The sequence below is a fragment of the Zeugodacus cucurbitae genome, chromosome 2 (genome assembly GCF_028554725.1).
Source record: "Zeugodacus cucurbitae isolate PBARC_wt_2022May chromosome 2, idZeuCucr1.2, whole genome shotgun sequence".
NCBI classification, from domain to species: Eukaryota; Metazoa; Arthropoda; class Insecta; order Diptera; family Tephritidae; genus Zeugodacus; species Zeugodacus cucurbitae.
The window spans coordinates 77970153-77997389 of record NC_071667.1 but is presented as its reverse complement, the minus strand read 5'-3'; the positions used below and the strand labels follow the sequence as shown (position 1 = coordinate 77997389).

Below are 27237 nucleotides of genomic sequence, written 5' to 3'. Positions count from 1 at the left end.
ACATTTATCTTTTATAAGCCACAATCGTACAAACAATTATATGACAAGCTCAAATAAAAGTTTGCTGAGAGCAAAGTCATCATTGACGTCATTATTATTATTATGAAGCTCGAAAGCTTGAGGCGGAAGTCAGCTATTTGTTTATTATTTGACTCTTGGGCTGAGTTGAAGTTCATTAAGTGCAGATAAATGTTGTTTTGTTGAGTTAAGATAAAATGTTTTGTAGCAGAGAGTTTTAAATTTTTAATTTTCGTGAACATGACGTCATTCGAAGGAGTAAATAATAAACTCTTCAAATGGAGTGAAAGTAATATTTTGGTTTAAAGAAGAATCAAACTTTCTTTAAAAATCATAAAGCTATCATTAAAGAGATAGCAGAGGCCTCCAAATCATGTGAGAAATAGCTCAACACTTTCTGTTTAAGAACCAATGCAGGCTCATTGATGAAATTTTAATACACATTTAAAGACAAAATATATTAATAACATTTTTATAACCCTTATTGAATGAACATAACTTGTGGAACTTTAGGCGAGAACTGGTCGTATTTTATTACTGAACTTGTGAAACACTGTTGATTCAAAGTGTACTGAACTTGTGAAACACTGTTGACTCAAAGTGTACTGAACTTGTGAAACACTTAATCTTTTACAGCACTTGTTAATGTTTCACCAGTTCAATATTCAAAGTGCTCCACAAGTTCAATACTAAAATACGAGCAGTTTCTTTGCCAGTTGGTTCAGGAAGTATCCAAAAATCTTTGAATGGGAGCAGATATTCTAAGAACCATTATTAGCAATGTGATTTGGAAAGTGTTTTGAACCTAAGATACTTCACAACGGTACTTTTGCACGTTTACTCATTTCAAGATTTAAGAAAAAATCAATTTTTAAACTATCTACTGAAATTATATTTGCCCTTCATCTATTTACGTTACTGCAGCTCCATAGAAAATGTTCCAACAGCATAAAGCGGCCAACTGAGTATACCGTTTAACTTTAACGGTGGAAACTTTATATTGCTTGCACATAAAATCAAAAATAACGGCAACAACGTCATTGGATATGTTATATACATATATTATATACACCAGCAACAACAACTGACCAGTGAGAGTGTTCTAATGCATAGTAGCTGCTGCCAAAGCTGCCACGAGTCAATCGAAGGACGTGCGCAAGTTAAGTATATACAGATGCGTAGTATATATGTACATACTATATATGGAGCTATAAAATTTCACATAGCAAATAATAAAATCGCTTGTACACGCTTCATGATGATGCCAACGGAAGTGAAAAGTCTAGGTGAATAAGCCAGGACAGCTGCAGCAGTCGATGATGTCAGCAACTGATAGCTCAGCAAAGCTGCAAGTAGTTGTGTGAAGAGTTAAAGCGCTGCACCGACAGACCGAGAGACAGACAACGGAAACTAACTAGAAACAAGATTTTAAGCTGCTCTTGTTTCCGTTTAATAAATTTTATGTCATCGCACTCCGGCGAGCACTAATATCCATGCACACACAAATTGTATGTATGTGTACGAGTAAGTGGGTGGATACAAAGTGAAAGTGAACGATTGGCTGTTGGTGGCTAAAATCCAAATGGCGTAGTGACGCGATATCCCCTCTAATCCGCTTGTACACGAACCCACCGTCGTCGTCCAAAATGAACCCGACGGGAATGAGCTTAAAAGTGTGCGCGGCTTTCGACGCTGCCGTTGAGCGCCATGCAGCCGCGCCGTCATCGATCAATGTGCTGCTGTCAACTGATGGAGTTGCCAGATTTGCGCTTGTCTGCTCGTTCGTCCGTTCTTTTTGGGATGTCTCGGACCGGCTTTCGCGGCCGTTGATGGCCTTAGCTGTCGGGTTTTTCTACGCTTACTGTCCGCTGTTACAGCAGCAGCCTGTCAGTTTGTCTGGCTCGCGCGCTTAAGCTGCTCCACTGACTGGCTGGCTGTCGACCTGCCTATCTGTTTGGTTGCCTGTCTTCGGCCATATGTTTGTGCCGTGTGACACATGCCACATTTATGGCCGGCTTGTAATGCAGAGGCGGTCCGCTGGTGTTATAGGCAGTGATAGTCTCCAGCGAATCACCTCGTAAAAGCGCTGAAATATGTTTGTTGCGCAAGCATGAGTGACAGCCAAAAACAAGCTTAATATATGGCATTTGAGATACGACCATAAATATGTTTATATAAATAAGCAGCACGACAGCATTTTTTCCATCACCGCCTACTCGAGCTCGAGCTCGCGACCTACAATCTCTCATTTAGCCTGCATTGCGCGCTTTACTCGTCTGGTTGACTGGTTCCGGGGACTCTTTACGAGTTTATGACTTTGCCGCTGGCGGCAGGCCTCATGTCTGCCGAATACTTAAAACCATGTCATTAACAATATTTTATGTTGTAAGTTGTTGATGCGACATAACAACAAAAAACAATCATGTTGTTGCAATCGTTAACATAAGCTCAGTGTGCGGGGAAGGAGCTTACTTACATCGCTTGAAAATTTTGCTGGTTTTTAAAGAAGCTTCTTACAATTAATATGAATATTTCTATGAGCTGCAGTCGCTTATAAACTCTTTCTAGGTCTCTTAGACTTTACAAAGTGCGTCCGAAGTAAGCCGAAGAAGGTCACAAGGATCTAGTTTCTGTCTCAGAAACCTATAAATTTTAATCAAAATTCCCGCTGGAAGAAATATATGAAATATTTACGACAAGAAGGGAAGAATTAAGCAAAATATGAAGACAACGCAAATATAGCAACAACAACAAAGAGGCCAGCAATAACTGAGCCGATAATATTATAGCGCCATTACAGCGCTTATGTTTATGGCAGTTTTAATCGCTTTTTGTTTGACAAGAAATGTTTTATGGAACTTCGACACCCAGCCAGTATATGAGTAATGCTTGCTGGTGATGAGAGTTTATTGCTTTTGCTTTTCCTTTCACCCTGCTACCCCTGATAGAAGCTGCTAATTGCGCGCAACTCTAAAGAATGCCACAAAACGGAAGGCGCAAGAATAAGGAAGTGGTTGGAACGAAAGAAACAAAGTAAAGTCAAACCCTGAAAACATAAAAGGGAGAAGAGCAGTGAAAAGTGAGTGAGTGACAAGCGTAATTTAGCGCAAGTCCACCACGAATGCGCACGGCAACAGTCTGAAATTCCACAACAGACAATGCAACTGATAGCCGGAGTTTTGTTTTTGTGACTACAACGGACGCGGCATTAGCTATTAAGAAAACGTGGCTTGCAGGAGAAAACAATGAGCGAATGCGGCTGTCAACGGAAAATTGCATATGTCACACGCAACGCCAAGAGCCGCAAAGCGAAATTGGAGAAAAAAATCTAAGCAATAATGGAGAAAGAAAGAAGCTGAAAGCGGGAAAAGCGAAATATTTGCAAATCCGCTGCCATTTTTTCGGCACAGCGACATGTCTTCGATGACAAGCTAAAAGAGAAGTAAAGATATGCTCTCCAAAAATAATAACAACACATGTACGCGACAGCAATGCGGCCAAATCGCCATAAGCCAAAAAGCGACGTACAATTGCATTTGCTTTAATGTTAGTTGCAGCCACAAAAGGCGAGACAGCTTTGAAATATTCAAAGTGGTCGAAAGACAAGAAATTACAGTGAAATGCGTGAAAAAGCTAAATTCGTTTGCGAAACAGGCTTTGGTTTCGTTATTAGATTTATGGAGTAAAAAAGGGGTAGTTTCTTTTGGATTATCGCATTAGTAGGCCTAGAATACTCACAGTTGGATCTTTTCAATAATTTGAGAGAGGTCTGTTGAATAGAATATCTTTTATATTTAGGAACAATTGACAAATGGAAGTCATCTTATTTGACATATGAATCCATTGCTTAAAGAAGGCAATACGAACTTTGTCTAGAGTTATCTAGTCTCTCTTTAATGGATTCTTACATAGTTTTGACAATATTCCGTTCATCTTTAACTCTTCCTTAAGGAGGATTTAACAGGTTTCATAAGTTCAAATTCCGTCTTCTTTGATTTTTAGAATCTATCCTTTCAAGTGTCAAAAATCAAAAAATCAAGTTCTTTAGGGGATAGCGGGATACCAAGGCTGCTAGAACCATTGAACAAATCTATGTAATCTAATTGGATTATTTTTGTTTTAAAAACGATATTAAAAGGACATGAAACAACAGTTGGATAACTGTGGAACCTCTACTCTCTCAGCATTGTTTAAAAATACTAAGTTCTTATATCAAAATCTTAACTGTTTGTAGAGGAAACAACTAGTATTGATAAGAAAAATAACTTATTTTCACATATTCTGTGAACACATTTCTTGAACTTAAACTTGAAATCTGGCACTAAATAATCAAAAATATATAAACTTTTCAACAACGCGTATAATCTTAAGCAATATTCGACCGATTGAGAATCGTAAAATAATATCATATATGTATTTTTAAACAATACTTACTACCTTAGAATTTTTTCTTAAATGTAGACTTTTCTGTTACAAAGCTAATAGGTCAAAACTTACTTGAATTTTTGCGCTAGAGATCTCTATGTGTTTAGTTATTTTTGGAAACTCTCTCAGAATGTCTATATAGCGATGTTGTCGATGAAGCTGCAATAAAATAAAGCAAAATTAATTAATATTCTTTGAATTAAATAAATAAAGTTTTTTTAATATACTTAAATCAAATTTCTTTAATCATACTTAAGTCAAGTTCTTTAAGCGATTCTTAAACTCTCATTTAAGCAGATAAGTCTTAAATTAAAAGATGAGTGTTACTCCTCTAATTCCACTCAAATATATGTAAGCACTGTGATTGTTGTTATTGTCCACTTGTAGGTCATTTACAGTAACATGGAGGACACTAAGTAGACCAAAAGCACAGGTGGGTTATATAATTGTAGTTGAGATATATATGAACTTTTTGAAGTGCTATGAGTTATATAGTTATACAACAGCATATACTCACACAACAGCAACATCAAAGAAGCATATGAAAGAGCTGGCTGCGCCCAAGCAATTTTAGGTCAAATTGACTTTGGTCCACTTTCAGCGGAATGTTGCGGAAAAAGACAAAGAAGCACAACGTTTAAGAAACGACAAAGCGACAGAGAGAAGAGGGAGAAACAATGCATGTGAGACAAGCAAAAGAAATATGGCAGCAGATACCAGGCACGCACATATGTACAGCTATGTAGCTTTCTCCTATGTTATGTATTGCTGCAGCCTTCTCTATCCATTAGAAATAGCTTGTGCGAGTAAATATTAAAAATCTTTGAAAATACTTTTGTGTCTGTGCGTGCGCTTAGCAGTCAGCTTTTGTGTGCGCGTATTTCATGTGTGAAATGGTCCTCGTCCTCACACACACACACATGCACGCACGCACTTAAACGCTCACATGTTTTACCATTTTCCGCATTGTTGACTCACAAAAGCCAACACCAACTACAAAACTAGAGCCATTGTTGAAGATGCTCAAATGTAAGTAAGCCAGCAGAGATGCTTCGAACGATAGCCACGGCGATTTGGCGTACACTCACTGCAGGAGCAATCGAATTCGAGAGGCGGAGCGCTACTTCAAGCGGCCAGCGATTGTCATTTGCTGCCACTGCACAGCAGTTGGAGTTTAGACTTGCTTCTTTCCTTCGCTTTTATTAATGCTTCCACAAAAGAGATGAAAGTTCACATAAAGGCGTTGCAATTTGGTTGGAGGAGTTGGATGAGGAGTACGAACATGTTTAAAGATGCAATTGTGGATGTGCTAGTAAGAAAATTAATAGGAATCAGTTAGAGTTGATGAAGAATACTCTCTGCTTATATCCCTTAATCTTAAACTGTTTCAGATTTTATACTATAAATATTTCAATTTAGAATTAGGGATCTGGATTGGCTGGAAGTAATCATTAGACCTATTTAACTTTTGACTCTAAGTCTTCAAGAAATCCAAATCAGAAATTAAAAACATACTACAAAGTTTCTAAGTGTCTCCAGCGACCCTGCAATCCAACCTAACCAGGCTCGTAATGTAAAAATTAAAGCAAATATTTAAGCCGTACACACAAGCAACCATTTAATTTCCGTCTCTAAACTTGGCACATTTTCATTAAGCAGGCAATAGGCGCGCACACACAACACTTAAACTCACTTAGCGAGTGGTGATATTCAACTTGGTTTGGTCTTATGCAAATCCAACAGGTTATGGGCTTTTAATGGTTAATACTTGAGAAGATTTTTTTAAGATTTTTAAATACTTAACTTAGTACTTAGGCGCTTTTTTCGAGTATAAAAGTAGCATCAGTTAAGACCGACAATTGCCCTTTTACGACTTTGCGCCCCACTCCACACACACACAACTCCAATCCGGTGTCGGCATCAACAGCGTCATCATCATCATCGCAGCTAAACTTTATCACTTGAGCAATGCTTTTAATCGCATTACTCCCCCTGCTTCAGCTCCGGCTGAAATTGAAGCTATTTCCATTTCCATTTTAATTTTAATTTCAACGTCGTTACCTTGCTGTTGTTGTTGCCTCTTGAGTTTTTATTTTATTTTTTGTTTTGTTTAATTTCAACTCGGCGGCACATGTTTACACCTGCCACGGAAAGTAAATTCAAATAAACCATAAATTTCCATTAACGCTCTTTAAATGCCACATTAAAATTGGCTGGCGGCCTTGCCACCCATTCGCACTGTCGTCCGTCGGGCAATGGCTGCCGCTTTGCAGTTACGACGATGATTATTTGCGGCATAGCAATTTCCGTTGTAATTTATGTGACCTTTTCGGCCACCTCGCATCGTCCCCCACCGTCTTCTTCCCTCACATGCTATTGATTATACTTGTGCAGTACTTTCGCTTTCGAACACTCAAAGTCGCATAATAGCGGTCTTAATGTCTAAGTTTGTTGGCACTTTTCATTTGTTTAGCGCCGTTCGTTCGTTCGTGTTGTTGTTTTTTGTTTTTGTTTTGGCAAGTTAACACCACGACGCTCATCCTCACACGCCTCACATTTGTCTTTGGAGTAATTTCATGCTTTTGGTAATTTGTGTATTCTGCTCGAGTCTGTGTGCGAGTGTGTTAAGGTTTATGTATTTGTGTGTGTAGATAAGTTTGTTTGTGTGTGTGAGCGCATATATTTGCTTAGCCGTATCAATTACGCACTGCGTTTAGACATTTAATCTGCATAACGAGTGCTCTTGAAGTGGCGATGGAGCGAGTCGAGGGAAATTGATCTTACACTGTGCCCATTTGTCATAACACTAGTTAACAAAATTTTTGTTTTTTTTATTATTTTTAAACATTCTAATATTTTATTCGAAATCGAATTTTTGGTCTTTGGACTTTGGAAAAATTGCATTGCCTACATTTAGGCTAGTTATTTCAGCTTTATCCTAGTCACACACGATTGATTACGTAGGGTTTTAGTAAGAAGTAATTACTAAATTTATTAATTTTCTTTCAGTGTTAGTATAAAATCCTTATTTTAAAAATAAATGAAAATTGTGTGCTAGCTGAAAGGGGTACCCAATATGATGGGCTCACAAAACAGATTTTTTTCATAAATTACTTTCCTAACTGGTCGGTGAAAAAAAAAATCCTAAAAAATAGGCCGTCACATGGGATGTTGCCCTTAAGTGTATAACATCGAATGGAGACTATTTTAAAGGCGGCAACATTAATATAGACGAATGAATATTTTTTTTTTCAAAAAACGAAAATTCCCGTTATTTTTTGAACACACCTCCTACCTAAAATGATGAAACAGAATTTTAATAGGAAGAAAAAGAATTCAAAGTTATCATTAATTTTTAGTTTAAGAATAAACGAGAAGAGACTGAAAAGGTGGATGTGAATTTTGAATTTAAAGAAAAGACTATGAGAAAAACATATATCTTCTTTTGAAACATTTTTCAAAAACCAAGAACTATATTGCAGTTTTATTATTTAAACTTGTTCACCAATGATATAGTTCGCCTTTTTGGAATTAATTTGTTGTGTCATCTAACTACACGGCTTTTATAATAAATATACTTTATTGGACAAGATTTTTTTATCAAATTGTTCATTAAACTCCACTTAATATCATATAATTTGAATAAAATCCTACACAACAATTTTAGATTCATTTTAGAGTTGGTTTTTGTACTGCGACCACGTAGATCCCTGTAAATCAGATTGACTTCAACACATTTCTTTTTTCCACAGAGAAGGAATTTTTCGCCTGGTAAATTAAGGTGCCGTAAAATTGGAGAATAACTTCCCATTATTCTCCATTTTTACAATAACTCCCCATTATTCTCTATTTTTACAGATGCAGATATGTTAAGGAGAAAAAAAATTGTTTGCTTTTACAAACGATTCTTCTCAATTTTGAGATTATTTTTTTCTATACACAATTTAAAGGGACAATCGGGATATTAAGATTGATAATATTAAAAAATATTATTTTCATGTCATCAAAAAAAATGTATGTTGACCAGTGTATACACGCACAAAAAAATATCTAATTTTTCATCTCATCAAAAAAAAAATATTCCCAGCAACACTTGCACACCAAAAAAATATATTGAATTCAACTGGAGAGACGAACAGCATTTGAAGCAGACACTTAGTAGCAAAAGAAAAAGTCGCAACAAACAAAGCGGAAATGAAAAAAAAAAACAGAAATTGAAATGGTAAACGTAAAACAAATGAAAAAGTCGCAAATCGCTTTGAAACAAACAACAACAACAACAAGTGCGTACAAACACACGCGAAACAGACGACAGTTTTCACCTGCGGCAAGTCGCCAGCAACATTCAACAAGATAAGTGTGTGTATTTGTTGTTTTTGTTTCTATTCTGCGCTTGTTCCTCCCTTCGCTTAGCTGCGTCCTGGTCCTGCCAACGAAACAAAAAGTAATCGAAAGTTCGTAACTTTAAATTGAAGTGAGAACGATGATGATGACGGCGCCGACGATTTGCGCTGTGATGGCATGAGCGCGCATGTGGCCCGTATATGTATGTGCGTCTGTGCTTACGAGCGTATGTTACATGTTAGCACGAAAGTTAGCTTTTAGGCGCAACAGTGAGCCAACACATATACACATGTGGCAAGGTGCTAAGTACATGTGTTGCATGTGTATGTGTGTGTGCGTTGAAAGTTTTGGCGAAATTTCGAATTTCTACAAAACAATTTTCTTACTTTACTTATTCGCAAGTTGCGCTGCCGGCAGCAACAATATGCTGTTTTTCATTTTGTTCCATTGAAAATCCACTACTCGTCGGCGTCTCAATCACGAATTTCTGACTTGGCGAATTTCGCCCGGAGCTTGTCGACTATCGCCGGTGCTCCACCGCACGCTCGCCTGTCCAAGTTGGCGGTTGTGTGCACTAAGCCTGCTGTCCAAATAGTGGCAAAAGTTGTCAACACACATCCGCTGCGTCGCCCCACGCTTCGCTCTGCTCATGTTTGCCTAGCTTTGGCTGTCCTTCAACACGCTGCCGCCTATTGGTTTTGCATTAACAGCCATGACCGACTCGAAAGTTCTATGCCGGCATTGCCGAAATCCTCTTACAGTCACTCGCTCAACAGCAACTACAATAATAATAACAAGAAATTCAAGTCCATAGACGACAAGGAACGGCGAACACTTGTCGCAACTTAGTCTCGATTTGCGGCAATTGTTGTTGCTTTATTCAATTACAAGCACTCTGCTGGCGCGCAGAGTGGCACAAGATTGAGTTTCCCACATACACACACATGCAAACTAAGCAGCACATATGTGCGTGAGTATGCACGGCTGAGCGAGCAGTCAAACAGGCACTTGCGCGTAATGGCATTTAAAGCACCGAAAACTTGTACAACTACAGGGCCATACACACACCCACACACATGCATGCGGGCAATAGTCAACAAGCAAAACAAGCGCATCGCTCAGGTGCGCTTCGCAGTCAGTCGACCGGGAAGTTGGTCTGCTCCTCGAGCATATGGGTTGGTCCGCGCCGCCACAGCAACAGCAGCAATGGCAGCCGCTAACGGTACCAAGTGCGCCAGGTGCTTTTTGTGAAAATTTCGCCCATTATTATTGAAGCGTTTATGCTGCAGAAACTTTCGAAATCCACTTGAAGAACAACACAGCACAATTTCAACGTCGCACTAACACACGCAGGCGGAGTACAGTTAACTTACCAACGCACACACTCACTTACGTTATATGGTTGCAATAATTTTCTAAGTTTGACATATTAAGCCTCGCGTAGAGACAGATAGCTTTAACCTTAAATATGTTGCACGTAAGGGAGTCTCGAGCTCATATTTCTTGGTGATGGCGTGCGAAATAGCGTGGAACAGTTGTGGTAAGAATTTTAATTGTGTTAAGAACTAGTTAAGGTTTCTTCTCTTGGGATAATTTCAGCTAAGTTAACATAAATTACGTTAGGTTAAGTTGAGATAAGACAAGATAAGATAGGATAACATAAGTTAAGTTAAATTAAGTTATCAGTTCAGTTAAGTCAAGTTAAGTTAAGTTATGTTAAGTTAAGTTAACATTAGATTGGACGTCATTGGCTTATCAAAATTAATTGATCTGTTTTGATTTATTTAGACATCGTAGAAAGTCTTCTAACTTGTTAATTCATATTCGAAAAAAGCTCAAAAATATTATAGTGAAGAATACAACCTTTTCTGTACTCAAGTAAATCTAATCAAAATATGTTGCATAAACTTGAGTGAGAGTATTAACAAAATAGGTAAACCCTCTTTGAGCGCTTCACCACTTTACTTGCAACAAATATTAACAAACTCAAAATCTGCAATATCTACACATAAAATGTTTAACACTGAGTACACTTGTGATGCGTGATCGCACCAATATGGCTGTGCAGCTGTAGAATCTTTAGCATTTTCTACTAAACTAATGAAATTTACCTTCCCCACAAAACCCTCTCTTGCTATAAATTTAAATTTTCGCCAATTTTGTCAAACTATTTGCGGTTGTTTTAAAAACTTGAATGCCAAGCCAACATGTAAAACAACCGCAAGACACACACATCCACACGCGCTCCTGCTTTGTTGCATGCAAATTTAATTTATACGCCTTTAATATATTCAAAGCACTAAAGCGTTGCTATTGACGTCGTCGTCTATGCACTTACTCAGCTGACAATAAAGAATTATTTGCAACCCAAAACCCTTGAAAAGTTGCACGCTCAACCGCGCGTTCGCTCCCACGCCATGCAATGCCATGCAACCGTGCGCCCACATAGTGCGCTGCCGAGACGTTGCATTGTTTACAAGTGCCGCATAGCTACACAACTCATAACGACATACACACACAGCGCAGCGCGCCAGCATGCGATACCTTTGAACAACTACAAACTACTTCCCAACACAATAGAGAGCGCGCGAGCACTTTGGTTACGTATACGCCGTGTGTTGTGCTGCTGCAACAACCCACATGGAGTGCGAGCTCCTCTGCTTGTCGGTGACTGTTGTTGTTTGTGTGTTTTTGCTATCGTGCTTTGTGCAAATATTGGCTCATTTTGTATGCTGCACGCGGGCGTGAAGAGGCAGCGAGACTGGTGTAACCGAAATCAATAAATCAAAACCCGCAGCATCAGGCGGCAGGCAGCTGCCGTCTGACACTCAATATCAATAGCGGCATGCATGAATCGCCAAAGTGGCTGCCACACGGCCATACTCCGCCCCTACTTTTCGTATTCTTCTAACCAGCGTTGCTTCGTACCTACTGTTCACGGATAGGTGTGTGGTTGTTGCTGCAGTCATCTCCTGGTTACTTAGTCAGTTATTTGAGTTGGCATATGCTGGTTATCGGTACACATATATTTCTAAGGGTGTGTGTGTGTCTTAGCGTAAATTTGGCACATAAGCTGAGTTTACATATATATTTGTATGTAATATAGGTGTATACATGCACCACCAACAATGCCACAACACAACATCGTACAGACACAATAAACAAACCAATCTCAATCAACTTAGCCAACCAAGCCACGAGCACACCGTGAACGCCAGGAGGGCAAGGACGTTGCACCGCATGAGCATCGAGCGCAGTTGACGTTGCAGGTGGCGCTGCAACTTGCAGCAAGTTTGTAGTAGTTTGCCTCAATAGACAATACATATGCGCGCATTAAGCGCATATTAGTGGCATTAACACACACATGCAACTCCTGGCATGCTTAGTTGTATTGTATCCTATTCTCGTATTTATATATTGGTGTTGGCGTTTGCTTGGCGTTTGCGTATTAGTCTTCGTATTGATATTGCTATTAGTTGTCATTCTCTCGACGGCGCTTTGTTTGGCATTGCCTACTGCAATTTGGGTCAACGGCTAAGCCTTTGGGCAGGTGGACATGTTGCTCGTGGCTCTAACCTATGTGTGAAGACATTTGCATTTCGTTCGACTGGGCAACACTTTGACACAGAGCTGATTGTGTTTGTATTTATGTATAAGACAAGATATGGTAGCCTTTGAGATTAAGGATAACGGACACTTAAGTGAGGATGTAGAGGACGGAGAAAAAAAGGTTTATGGTATACAAGAATAAAGTAATTTATTAATTAAGATTAATAGAAGACAATTTTATTAATGTGTTGGAATAATTAAATTAAGTAAAATTTTATTGGAAAAATCTGAAGTAAACTCAACCATGAAGGTTTACCTTTAAAAGCTAAAAAATACATTAGTTTTTCTACACTTATCACTACCTTAAATTTTATTTCGATAAGAGTTATAAGAGCTTTCATCTTTGTCAACAAAATGCTCTGAGCTTGTCAGAAAAAAACTAATGAAAATTTGAATTCAGTGATTACTGAGGGCATATAAGGAGTCCTTAGCACACCTAAGCTCATGCTGCAACTCCCAAACCTCATCAGTTATCAATCTATAACAACAATTATGGATTTTCAAATGTCAATTGTCCTTCAGTTGTCTGTCAGTTGTGTGTCACTTATCATTCATTTACTTATTTTTTTATTTTTTTGTTCGAAATTCCTTATCAATATCAATTTTTAATTAAACTCTGCTCATTAATGAAAATTTAATATCAATTTGAATTAACTCTAACGGTTATGCGAGCCAGTCAGCTATCAGCTGTCAGCTGTCAATACTGACATCCATTTTCCGCACTTTAATTACTGCCATTTATTGAACAATACTTCGCTCTAATTATTCTATGTTAATGCGTCCAATTAGGCCACCTTTTGCTGCATAACTCAAGTACCTGTTCAAAGCAGTCATTTCATATTGGCAAATAAAATGCCTGGCTTCATGAAATAATTAATACCAGTTGGCTATTTTCACTTCTCTTTCTCCACCCACTTTAATGCTGCCTTTGCTATCTATACATCGCTCTCTATGCGCCGATAATCATTGTTGGACTAGGAGGATTAATGATGTCTTATTACATTCTTAGAAAGTTCTCATTTTTCATTATATTGAAGGTGAAGAAGAAAAATAAACGTGGATATAAATAATAAATTGAAATGAAAAGAAAGACCGAAATCAAATAAGAAAACCCCTTTTATCTGCGCATTCGATCGCTTCGCATACATTCATCTTTTTTTTGCCATTTTCTGCTGCTTCATCTTACTGACCAATTATTTCGGTGCAGATCTGCAATTCGATTACTTTCACTCAGGCACATACGCACGCCTGTAAAACATACATATATTACATTTATAGGTAGTTATATATGAATTGAGTGTGTGGGACAGCACCTTCCTTAGTGTTTTTGCCCTGCTCTGCCAAGCTGCTTTCATATTTCTTGTGTGCGTTCAATTTTTCGCAATTATCCAAGCAGCTGAGAAATGCTGAAAGACCAACCGAAAATCGAATGTCATTTAACGTTGCCATATTCTCGAATTTCACAGTAGCGGCGAACATATTGACTTATGGCAAACTGTGTGGGGAGAGTACTCTCTTTCTTTGGACGTCAGTCCACCCAGGACACGTGTTTTAGCATATACACACGCACACCATTATTTATATATAGATTTACTATACATGAGTCTGAGATTTAAAATACATATGCTTGCTTATATCCCAGTCGGTGAAAAAGTTGGTAGAAAAGTGATAATTTACAGTTTTTTGTCAAAAAAACACTATTGAACCAAAAGTATAATTTTTCCTCATATTACTTGTAACTAGGCCGAAAGTGGTGACTTTCAGATGAGTCATTTTTAACTAGTATCAAACTAGTTACGATTTATTAAATTTTTTTACGGAAAATATACGCTCTTCAGTGCACTTATAATAAAAAAATATAAAATTTTTTATCTTCGAATCTTTGGGAACTTCGAATTTTTTTGTTTTCTTCATTTATTAATTTTTTACAGAAACTAGTCGCTCTTCATTCAAAAAAATATATATAATTTTTTCTATCTTCGAATTTTTTTCGAACTTCAAAAAATTTTGTCTCAAACTCAACTTTCTACAACTAGAGCCATAACACTTGTTAGTGCTCCAAAACCATTTCCTTATTGTTTAAGTCATTTTGACCATTATCGAACTGGTCTTAAATAAATTGATTCGGTCTGATCACCATCAAAATTATGTTTACAACAAAAGAGCTACGGTATAACCTATCTTCAAGTAGCACAACATTCCATTCTATACCAACTTGTATTCAATATCATTTCACTCCCTGCAAATGGTTGAGTTCTTCATTACTTTCGGCCTAGTTGTCAACCATATAGAAATTTCACCACTTTCCAGTATGAGAGAATACATAATTACCAGCTGAATGTATAACCTCACATATGTATTTACAGTTTTTGTAATAAAAAGCGCAAGGAACACCACTTGTATGTAACGGCATACACGGCCAACGAAAGTTGAAAAGCAAACGGATGAAAAATTAAATTACGTTTAAAGGAAAAATCAAAAATTTCAGCAATAAGAGGCAAGCAAACGCAATTGGCAGGCGACGCATTGTGCATGAGGAAGGAAAAGAAGAAGAACAGGCAGGCGGCAGGCTACTGGCAGCAAATTCATGTAGGAAGTGGACGCGCAGCCAGCTAGCGAGTAGACGAGTGGCAGTGGCAACTGAAAAAATAAGGACTTTATTTATGTTGAAGATGAAAAGGACGAAATTAAATTGGGCATTTATCAAGAGATTTATTGATCCCTTACTGCCTGCTGAACTCACCGCATGCCCCGCCCTTCCACAATGCTAGCAGCTTGACAGCTTGACTGCCTGCTTGCTGGTCAAGTGAGGAAAAACTGGCTGGAGAAGAACTGGCAGGAGTCGGGAGAACTGACTACTTGACTGCTAGCGAATTACACAGGAATTGGTTTAAGTGTACACACGCCCCACACACTAACTGTGAAAAAGTAGTGGTGCGCCCAGCGGGCGTTGAGCATCATTGCACCAATAATGCGGGCAATTAAAATAATTCAAACTTTTTCGCTTGTATGCCGTGCATATTTCATGCGCCATTGTAATCCGTGTTGTTGCTGTTGGTTTTGTTTTTGTTCGCGATGGGGTTGTGAATGTGAAATGTGAAAAATTCCTTTGAACCTGGCCTTTGAATGAGTAAGTGTATGCCAATTATTCAAAGTGTTGTGTGGGAGTTTATATATATGTATGTGTGTATATGATGCCAAAATTAATGCGAAATGGCAGTGAGTTCAACTGGGTAAATATTTTCAAAAACAAATTATTTGTAGTTATTTTAATGGCCGTTGTTGTTATTTTTGCTGCTCTCTCCATTATCCGCTATTAGTGCGAGTAATTACTGTTAATACGTGCACATTAAATGCATGGCATTGTTTTGGTGGCAGGCGCTTAATTTGATGTTCAAAATGTTTCGGAAATTTGAAAGAGTAAAAAATTATTTAAAAGAAATATTTTTCGAATTTTCTTTTCAACTTTTTTTTAATTTTTTTTTAACAGAAAATATTATTTTTCGCCATAAATTTTCATTCTAATTTTTTTAATTTCTTCAATGGTCAACAAACCTGTTTCTAAAATACCTTTCCTCATGATCTAATTTTACCAAAGTTGTTTAATCTGGCAACACTACCCTCTGTAGACAGAATTTTGTAATAAAATTTCCATTTAACCCAAATATTTAGAAGATCTATAACATTCACTCATATCATAATATCATAATAGATATAAAGGATATATACATACATACATATATATTTGTATTCGTTATCACATCTCTTTAAACATCTACAATTCCGGCTCATATAAGCCACTCACCACACACTAAACCCATACAAAAACATTTAAAAGCCGCGGAATAAAGAAATCAACTTCGTTTCTGAAATGATTCACACGGCGACTGTAAAATGTTGCGTATACGCCATGTTGAACAAAAGTAATTACCAAGGCATTAAACACAAATGTAAATAAAAACGGGAATTAAAAATAGAGGCACACAGAAGCGAACGCGTGATATGTGGGATATTAACCTAAGCACATAAATTAAATTGCAGAAACGTGGGTGTGGGCGTGGCTATGTCAGTGTGTGTGTGTCTGCGAATGAGGATGTGAAAAATGGAACCAAGCAACCATCTCAGCAAGCAGTGGACCGAAAAAAGCAGCTGTACAGCTGAAGCAACATTAAAAGCAGCAAACATGAGGAGGGAGTGAGAGTGAAAATTCCACTAAAGTATAAAGGAGAGAGAGGATGAGGAGGTGGCTTGCAAATGTTTGCAGCCACCATTTTGAAAACCCTTTTAATTACGGTGTCATTAGAAAAACAGCTACAAAACACAAAACACGAAACAGAAACAATAACAAAAACAATTATTAAGCTTTTAATCACCTGACGAAATGTAATTAAGCGCACACATAAACAATAACAATTAAAATGACAACAACAACAAATACAGATTGTCTTAAAAGCAGCGAAATGTTTCCGCACCAATAAAACAACAACAAACACCCACATTTATTCAAACGGCAATTTATAATAGCATTATGTGAATATTCTAGAGCAACACCAAACCGGAATACTCCTTTTAAAATATATAAACAAGCAATGCCATCGACGATTTTACCTTTTCCGACTGCGGCAAGATAAGCGTGTGCAATACGATAAGCGGCAGTGGCAGCGGCATACGCAAACAAACAACCCACTCAGTCAACGGCAATCGCCAGTCATTTATCTACAGCTCGTGCTCTAGCTTTGGCTTCAAGGGTCAAATGTGCTGCACAGCCCAAATGGCGCAGTTGAATTCAAATGCCAAATTAAAACACTGAAATATTTCAAATATTTGCAATGACTATCAATCAGCGTTGCTGCACACAATTGAAATGTTTTTTATTATTGTTGTTGTTTTTTGTATTGTACGTGGGTTGACTTGGGTAACGAGAAAAGAGGTGGTTGTTGTATTTTGAATTTTTGATAATAATTTTATAACCCTTTTAAGGGAAATCAAAGAAAATGTAGATCAAAAGAATGGAAATTAAAGGAATTAATTTTTCGTAGTTGCCAGACTAATTGAAAAGTATGTGGACACAATAAAATATAAATTATTTTATAAAATTCAGCAACATTTTTAAAAGGTTTTTCTATTGCTCAGTTTAATACTAGGATGATCTGAGAAAATAAAGTCATAATGTTGCCATCTTTTTCTAAATTTTAACTGGAAAGAAGAGTGATAAGATGGAGGTATAATGCAATTTTCCTTAAATGTTTAATATTATAAAATTTATAAGATAAAATAATTATTACAATAAATCCAAAAATTTTAGGAAGACTCGCTTTAAATTTTTTTCGTAAAAGGGTTGCCACACATGACAAAAATATATGAAATGATATAAATAATTATATATGAAAATATGGATATTTCCAAAAAAAATTTGAAACAGCATATACATATTTACATTTTTAGGAGGGTTGCCACCTGTTTAAAAAATATAATTGAGATATTTTATAAAAAATTATAACAATACGGGCTCATGGTAGTGGTCTATAAGAATGTTTAGAATTTAAAATTTTTGAAAAGAGGTTGCCACCTGTCTAAACAAATTATTAAATTTCTAAACAAAATATTTATTTCCATCTAAACTGAAAGTAATAATGTTAAGAGGATGAAATATATCTGACAAAGATATGTTTGAGAAAGGTTGCCACCAGTTTGTAATGTTTATCTAATATTAATATATGCAGTGATATGAAATGAAGATATTTGAGACAATTGTATTTGTATTAAGAAATATTTTCAACAAATTAAATTTTTTACTTTTTTTATTAATGGGTTGTGCCTTACTTATGAAGCGTATGAAGCGGTCACCTAAGCCCCAAATATTACTAAAACAAAACCAAATCTATTTACCATGACATCAAACATTCGACCACATATTCAAACATCTTAAACAACCTACAACAACCCACAGCTACCCAATTATAATCCCACACAGGCGCCTTCGCCATACATACTCATAATTTGTTATTTAATCCACAGTTCAGCCGAGCGCTGACCGACACAGGGTTTACTTAAATGCCGGACATGTGACTAATGAATGCGCATAAAGGAAATAATTTACTTTAAATTCGCAGAGTAAACAATTGTGTGGGTAGCAAATGGCCGATTGCTTTCCCGTGTGTGCGTTGGTGTATGTGTGTGGCAGTGGCCTATCATGGCATAAATAGTGGTTTGTGTATTTTATGCCATATTTGCCAAGAAAATAATCAAAAACATAAGAAGTAGTTAAGCATATTTATGACATGCAAGCACATAAATAAGTTCAGTTTATGCGGAGAGTTATAGATTAAATGAGATTGTGTATACTGTAGGGTATTACATGATGTGGGTATAGTGGGAGGGGTGAAATAGGATGAAAAAATAGTGTAGGAGGACTCTCATTGGCTTATTAAAACGAATGAATTTTTCTAAAATTCTAAAAATATATATTTGAAATGGTTATAAAAAATTTTCAAACATCTTTGAAGCATACCCTGTAAGAAAGTAGATCAATACTAGTACATTCCGGATCGTCATCATGGTATATGAGATCATTACATACCAAAATCTCCTACCAATCTTTCGATTATGAAAGCTCTGAACCACTCAGAGAAATTTTTAATTTTTTCCAACTTTCCTACCGGACATTAAAACCCAACACGCAGTGAGTTACCACGCACCAAATACTCAAGCAGCCAGCGAACGGTAAACGAAACAATAACAGTTGGAGGCTAAATAAAAAGCGACGAGCGTGCAAATTGAATGACGGGGAGAAGGGCCGAAGTCAAGTGGTCGTTTTGAGTGCTCGGTCAAGCAGAAAAACAAAGCAAATTAATTGCAGGTTCAGAATGGGGATCAGTTACACTTGCGGCACTACATACAACCACACAGCAGCAGCCGCCGCACATAAACTTGCAACGAAAACAACGGTGAATGTGCTGTGCCACAAGCAGCAGTGGCAGGTGAAATGGAATACAGCAAAACATTGAAGGTAAAATCACAAGCGAAAGTTGAATCGTTTGACTTTCACTTTGCTTACGCAGAGTTGCCAACATAAATACATATGGCACATGCGAGCACATGTTCTTTCTCATGCGCAAATTCAAGCGCATGTAAAGGGTGATTTTTTTAAGAGCTTGATAACTTTTTAAAAAAAAAAAACGCATAAAATTTGCAAAATCTCATCGGTTCTTTATTTGAAACGTTAGATTGGTTCATGACATTTACTTTTTGAAGATAATTTCATTTAAATGTTGACCGCGGCTGCGTCTTAGGTGGTCCATTCGGAAAGTCCAATTTTGGGCAACTTTTTCGAGCATTTCGGCCGGAATAGCCCGAATTTCTTCGGAAATGTTGTCTTCCAAAGCTGGAATAGTTGCTGGCTTATTTCTGTAGACTTTAGACTTGACGTAGCCCCACAAAAAATAGTCTAAAGGCGTTAAATCGCATGATCTTGGTGGCCAACTTACGGGTCCATTTCTTGAGATGAATTGTTCTCCGAAGTTTTCCCTCAAAATGGCCATAGAATCGCGAGCTGTGTGGCATGTAGCGCCATCTTGTTGAAACCACATGTCAACCAAGTTCAGTTCTTCCATTTTTGGCAACAAAAAGTTTGTTAGCATCGAACGATAGCGATCGCCATTCACCGTAACGTTGCGTCCAACAGCATCTTTGAAAAAATACGGTCCAATGATTCCACCAGCGTACAAACCACACCAAACAGTGCATTTTTCGGGATGCATGGGCAGTTCTTGAACGGCTTCTGGTTGCTCTTCACCCCAAATGCGGCAATTTTGCTTATTTACGTAGCCATTCAACCAGAAATGAGCCTCATCGCTGAACAAAATTTGTCGATAAAAAAGCGGATTTTCACATTTCGAACCGAACACTGATTTTGGTAATAAAATTCAATGATTTGCAAGCGTTGTTCGTTAGTAAGTCTATTCATGATGAAATGTCAAAGCATACTGAGCATCTTTCTCTTTGACACCATGTCTGAAATCCCACGTGATCTGTCAATGCATGAAAATCCTAACCTCAAAAAAATCACCCGTTATGTGGCATACGCTTTCAAGGCGCTCACCTTTGTACGCTGGACTTTGACAGTTGGACAATAAGCCAACCTGCAGCCTCTGTCCAAATTGTGTCGGGTTGGTGTCTAATGCGCAGGTTTGCTGCGTTTGAAATGTTCAAGGCTGCTGCAAATTGTGGCTCGCAACTTATATGTATGTACAGCGCTGCATTAGCTGTTAGTGGACCTGCCATAATTTGCGAGTTGTTACGCCGCAGCTGTGCTAATGGCGAGTGCATTGACGTGGCAGTAATATGCTCCACAACTTGGCTGCCACATCGTTCATATTCGGCTGAGTGGTCGGCGAACACGTCAATATGTTGGTAGTAATTTGTTGTACGTGATGATGACTTTGGTTGGTTGTGTACAGCACTTTAAACTACATACTTGAGGCACGCAGTAGAAAAAGTTAAAAATATGCAATGTTTTGTTATAAACTTATCTAAGATTTTTTAAATTTATATAAAGAGATTGCAAATTTATTTTTATAAAATATGTCATCAGCTCAAGTTGTTGCAGTGTTTAAAAATTTGTTATTTTCTTAATAAATGCTTCATCAATAGATGGCGCTGCAGTCAAAATTATAATCTGAAGTTTCTCAAGAAAGTCTGTGCATAAATTTAGAAGGTATTTCTTATATTTACTTCTTCAGTTTAATTTTTTTTATTTTTTACAATTAGTTTAGGTTATGTTTAGAGTAGGATAATGATGGAAAAATAATGATAATGATGCCAAAGCTGTATGGAGGAAGGCGAGGTGGAATCATCTAAACATTTCCTTCTTCATTGTCTAGCTTTTGCCAGGCTGAGGTTGAAACACCTCGGAGGGCCCTTTTTCGGCGATCCTAGCGAATTGGCTAGAATCGATATTAGCCGTCTTAAGAAATTTGTAACAGATTCCAAGCATTTTGCTGAATTTAAAGATTTTTGATAAACAGGGAGTCTTATTTGTATCACATTGGACAGCGCCAGGCTGAAAAAAAACCAATCCTCTGCGAAATTGAATGGATTCAAAATTTTTCTAGTTTAAAGCTTTTCTTTATTGTGTATATTCAAGAAAATTTCACGCAGATGACACTAATGTCACTGGCGATATGCAAGCTAAGTTCTCGATAGTTTTACTCATAATTTTTAGAAGTTCGTTACTGCTTTGAAAATTACAGTTGAACTTCCATAACTTGAACTTCTATAACTCGAAGTTCTCCATAACTCGAACTCTAGAAGAGGCAATAGAGTGTAACTTTCATACAAATTTCCTTCCATAAATGGAACTTTGTGGTCAGTACATAATAAAAATTTTAAAATTTTACTATCGAGGCAGAATTTTAAAAGATTCCCACTATATTGGTCGGAGGCAAACAAAATATAAAATATTACACATATGGATTGTATAAATCATCTAACAAGGGCATGGGATATAGACGTCAAGAGCCAAACAATAGCAAACTGCCACCAACAAAATTACAAAATAGATGTTTTAACGTATGCAAATAAAACTTTATTTAAATCTATATTTTACAGGTTTTTGAAAATGTATATGTTTTAATGAAAATTCTATAACTCGAAGTCTCTCTGACTTGAAGTTTTTTTTTGAGGATTATGGTGATTCGAGTTAGAGAAGTTCCACTGTAATTATTTCTAATTTTTTTACTAAAAGTGAAATATGAATATTGTTGGAGGCATAATATGAAGAAAATACTGAACTTGTGGAACAGAAGTCTTTTGTAGCATAATATTGGACAAAATGCATTATTTTTACAGTTGTAGAGTGTTTTATTTGTTACTTTATCTTTATATTTTGATTTTAAAGAAACTGAGTTAAAAATCACGAGTCAAAGGTTTAAGTTTGATAGACCTTTTGACTTCAAAGGACTCACCCAATGATTTGAAGTAACATTTAGCTTCAGGAAAAACAGACAGGATAAAGATTATCTCGAAGAAGCTCAAAACCAGCTCAAACACGCTACACATCGACTTAGATGAGTGTATACTTTATAGTGTACGCTACACAAGCCTCACTTCAAAGCATACACACTCTGTCAAGCGCAACATCTTGATAAAACTCTTCAGTGTTAATTACGATAAAAACTCGTTAATTATAGCAGCAATACAGCTGAAACACCCCACACCATATGATATTATCGCGGAAAAGAAAAATATTTGTTTAAAAGCACACTTTATTTAGTACACGCTGACTTACAAACAGCAACAACAACAGCAACAGCAGTTGATGTTGACACATTAACTTAGACGTTTAAACAGAGCGCACACAGCGCACATTAAGTCATGCGTTGCGGCAATAGGGCACTGAGGCAGTATTATGGTCACGTGCCTTTGCCGTTGGAATTGAAACTGTAAGTTGTTTGCATTTGCTGAGCGCCCACAAGCACATTAATACATATATACAGTAAGTCACTCTGTGTCCTGCATTTGTATGGCGGCTATAATGATGCAGCATTTAGACCGAATGAGAGTGAGATGTATAAACAGCGTGTGTTGTTGTTGTTGCTGTTGTTACATTGCTTGTTTTCATTACTGCTGTTGATTTAGCAAATTTCTTTTATATGCACTGCGTCGTTGCTGTTGTTGTTGGTGATGTTGTTTTTGTTGTTACTTGTTGTTGTTGCTTGTGTTGCTGTTAATAAGTACAAGTGGAGTATGCGACAGCATGTGAAGTGAAAAACTGGAGCAGTAGCTCCTTTAAACAAAGTTGAAAAATGAAAAGCTTTTATGCGAGTCACTGCCAGAAGCGTTGCCATACACTTACAGCAAAAAACAACAACAAACACATACCAACATATACACTGGCAAACACATACTAGCGCGCGCTGAAGAATTTATGTTGCAGCATTGAAACACTAATGTGTACGTGTTGCAAGTATTCACATAAGCGTAGAAATGTGTAGCATATAAGCAGGCGCATAAACTTACAAAAAATATGATGGGGTCGCAGTGGCGAGTGAAAAAAAGTCCATTTAGAAAATTAACGAAGAGCACCAACTGGTTAGTGCCGCTACTGCCAATGCCACAGGAGCAACAACAATAACAACAACTGAAATGAATTGCAAGTACTTGCCGCTATGCGAAAGTATAAATGTTGCACGCACGCACATGAACGCCACAAATGCAAAAAAACTGTACAATTTGGATAAAAGCAGCGAATTGCAAGGCGGCCACAATGGCGGTTGGACAGCGACGACCCCAGAGCATAGAGCAGATACATATGTCTGTATGTGTCTATAAGCATAAGTGCAGCGTTTACGCTAAAGGGTGTGGCAGCAACAGGGCGTGTGGCAAGTAGGAGATTTAAAGTTTTGGTAGTTGTGGCACATATGTGCGAGAATGCATTGTTTGTAAATATCACTGCAGTTGTATGCATGTGTATGGAAATATGTGGGAGTTTGGCCTTGTTGTGGCGCCCGCGCCTGAAACTATGCAACATTTAAAGGGATGCCTCGCTAAAACGTAAGTATGTGAGGTAAGTAGTAACGTGTTTGGCTAAATATGTGTGTAATGAAGTAGCTGGCAGCGTTGCAAGCATCCGCAGCGCGTTAAATAGTGTGCGAAGTGAGAACGTTTTTATGTAATTTTTAAATACAGGTCGCGCTGGGGCATTCTTTTTACTGTGCTGAAGAGCGGCACGTTACTTGCAACGTTACTCAAGAAGGCACGTGAATATAACGAAGTAGGTGGTTGACAACAACGGCTTCTTCATTAGCGAGGAGTGTTAGAATATGAATAAGATTTTTTCTCTGGTACCGTTATCTAATTGCGGTCTATAAAATAGTTTCAAAATCAGTGCATACATCCTGAAACACTCCCATTATGTATTTGTCAGATTTTCACTTACACTAAACGTTGCCTACATTTAGGAGCTATGCGCTTAATATGAAGGAAAATACTGAACTTGTGAAACAGGTTACGTATTAAGGATACTATTGGTCAAAATGCATTTATTTAAAATACAGAAAATAGATAAATTGAATTCCAGTCTTTGACACTTTTATTTGCATCGAAAAAACGGCCATTTCATACTAAGTGAATACATGGAAGATATAAATATTGGAAGTACACTGAGGTCTGTAAAAGAGTATCAAAATCAATGTGCACTACATGAGACACTTCATCTTGCCTAAAAGTAAAAATGTTCGGAAATCTTTAGTGTAGATTTTGATGAGCTGATAAGAGTTTTAGAATCTTTAGAATTAAAATAATATATAATGGTTCTTAGAGATTTCCTTAAGAAAATAATACTTCGTATTGTAATCTGGACTCTCCAGAAGTATTCAGCATCCTTAAGGATTAAATGTCTTTTTGTATGTTTATGTTTATCTATAGAGAAGATAGAGGTCTGCAGTTTAGATTAAAATTCATGTTTCAATCAAAAACCCCGAAAAAACGACCAGTTCTTACCCAACTCTACCGCACAATTTATGGTCAAATTTTGACTCTCAAATAAACTTGCAACCGCAAGCGGTCATTTAAGCGCCACAAGATTGCCTAATGAAAAGCAGACATTTTACACTGTAAATATATCTAAGTATGTATGTGTGAGTTGGTGTAAGAATTTACGACTGTGTGAGCAAACAAACCGGAGTGTCAGCGCTTGAGGTCCAATGCAAACGCTGTCGCTGATAGTTAGACTGTATATGCCAAGCGCATACTAACGTTGCAAGTGCGGTGCTTGCCGCAAGTGGCAACTATAGCGACACACGTACATATATTTGAGGGTGTTTGCTTGCATATAGTGCAAGTTGCATTTTAATTTAATGGTGCAGTCACAGCTTCATGTACTCACACACATATATACATATATACGCAAAGGCAATCTTGCCACAGCCACAACCAGCAGCTACAATCACGCACACAACCACAAATCGCTGAATATGCCATACAGTTTTTTAGTATTTCATTTTTGTTGTTGCTATTTTTTCGTTTTGTGGCAACAATGGCCAACATATGCGACAACGCAGCGACAACTTACAACAATTTTCCACTGTCGTTATTAACATACACATATAAAAATAAAAATAACACATTTATGGCTGCGAATATCACTATGCGCTTACAAGAACAACAACATTAGTAAGGGAGTTCCAGTCGCCAAACTCATTTCATGCAATGCGACTCAGCGCCGACTCGAGCCGCTCCGAGTGTCACACAGCACCGCGGCTTATTGTCAGCATAACTTGCAGATGCCATCAGCTGCTTCTTGCCCGCCCCCTTTTGGCCACTTCAACGCGGCGACGAGTGGCAACCAAAAAATTTACATACGCAATTGCGACATCAACGCTCTTATCCGTCCATATCGCTGCCGTCGCGTCGCGTGTTGCCACTGACAACAAAAGCAAAAAGAAAGAGCAGAAAATGTGATGGAAAAATGCATGATGAAATTACATAATAAAAAGATGAAAGCAAAAAACTATTTAAATTTGAATTTAAAAAGCGATACGCCAAGCAACAACAACTAAAAGGTTATGTGAACATATATGTTTACACATGTGGCATGCAACACATGAAGATTGCGGCAAGTTGTTGTAGTTGTGTGTGTGTGTGATTTTATTGTAGATTTGCGTAAAACGGTAGTTGCTTTTGTCAATGAGCGGCTGTGGTACGCTTGAGCCTGGCCTCGCTTGCCGGCCACTCCATTTCCACTTTCATTTAACCATAAACTGCACTTCCTTATGCGGCCATAAAAATCAAACACAAATTGCTAGCAGGCAAGTTTAATGTTGTTGTTACTGTAAAAAAAACCTGAATGCATAAGTAAAGAAATATATATGAAGGACTTTGCAGGATTTGTTAACCCAGCAAGCCAAAAACTTAAAATTTTATTCAAATCTCTCATTTGTGGCAAGGTCAAAATGTACCTGGTCTGTTACTCGGATATCTAAAAATGGAACTACCAAAAATCAAAAATTACTAATTACTAATGATCCTGAATGAAACCTGTGCCGCGCACTTATGGGTCAAGAACCATAATTCAGATCGACCAATATATACATATAATTTTCTTGACGCGCTCGATATTGGATTATAACTTTTCAAGGCCCTAGATAACGAACATGAGAACCTCAGTGCCTGTGGATAATTTTTTACCGAAAATAACGGTAAATCTCACAGATATATTATAGAAATTCAGAAGGTATATTTTTCTTGTAATAAATGTCTATGCCAAAAATGGGTAAAATCGGGTTATAACTTCCCCCATATATCACATATACGAATTTTCAAACATCCGGTGGACTATATACCGTATATTTCTTAGTAAAATTAAGTGAACGTATACACTTGGATATAATGTTGCTTTATGGCGAAAATGTGTAAAATCGGTTCAACCAATCCCCAACCTTCATATACTATATATAATGATTTTTGTTATTCTAGAGGACTTTATGGACTATATGTCAAATTGTTCGTTAACTCACCCGAACTTAACCCTTGTTTACTTATTTTATGTATAATTAACCTACATAACAGTAAAGTAACTGAAACAGCCATAGAAGTATTTGTAGTTCTTCGATTCCTGCAATTAGTGGCTTCAAATTCGCGTAAAATTTGTCCAAAAAAGTTTACCAAATTTGGTTCATTGGGTTGCATGTACAAATATTTTCACACTCATTTGCTTATATAAGCATTTCCGCGTCTAAACATTTGCGCATATGTAGGTACCGTTATATGATAGTACATAGTTGGCGCTGAGTGCTAGAGTTCCGCTTCCACTTGAATAAGCTGACAATTCACTCAGGCAAG

General features: G+C 37.3%; 1 protein-coding gene across 3 annotated transcripts in view; it reads right to left on the bottom strand.

The window, feature by feature from the left end:
- The window catches only part of LOC105213295 (uncharacterized), a 266273-nt gene that overhangs the window by 114571 nt on the left and 124465 nt on the right, over positions 1–27237 (bottom strand). For all 3 annotated transcript variants that reach the window (XM_054225386.1, XM_054225387.1, XM_011186008.3), the window contains one exon: positions 4516–4602. The gene's annotated coding sequence lies outside the window, so the exon portion shown is untranslated. The remainder of the gene's footprint in view (positions 1–4515; positions 4603–27237) is intronic.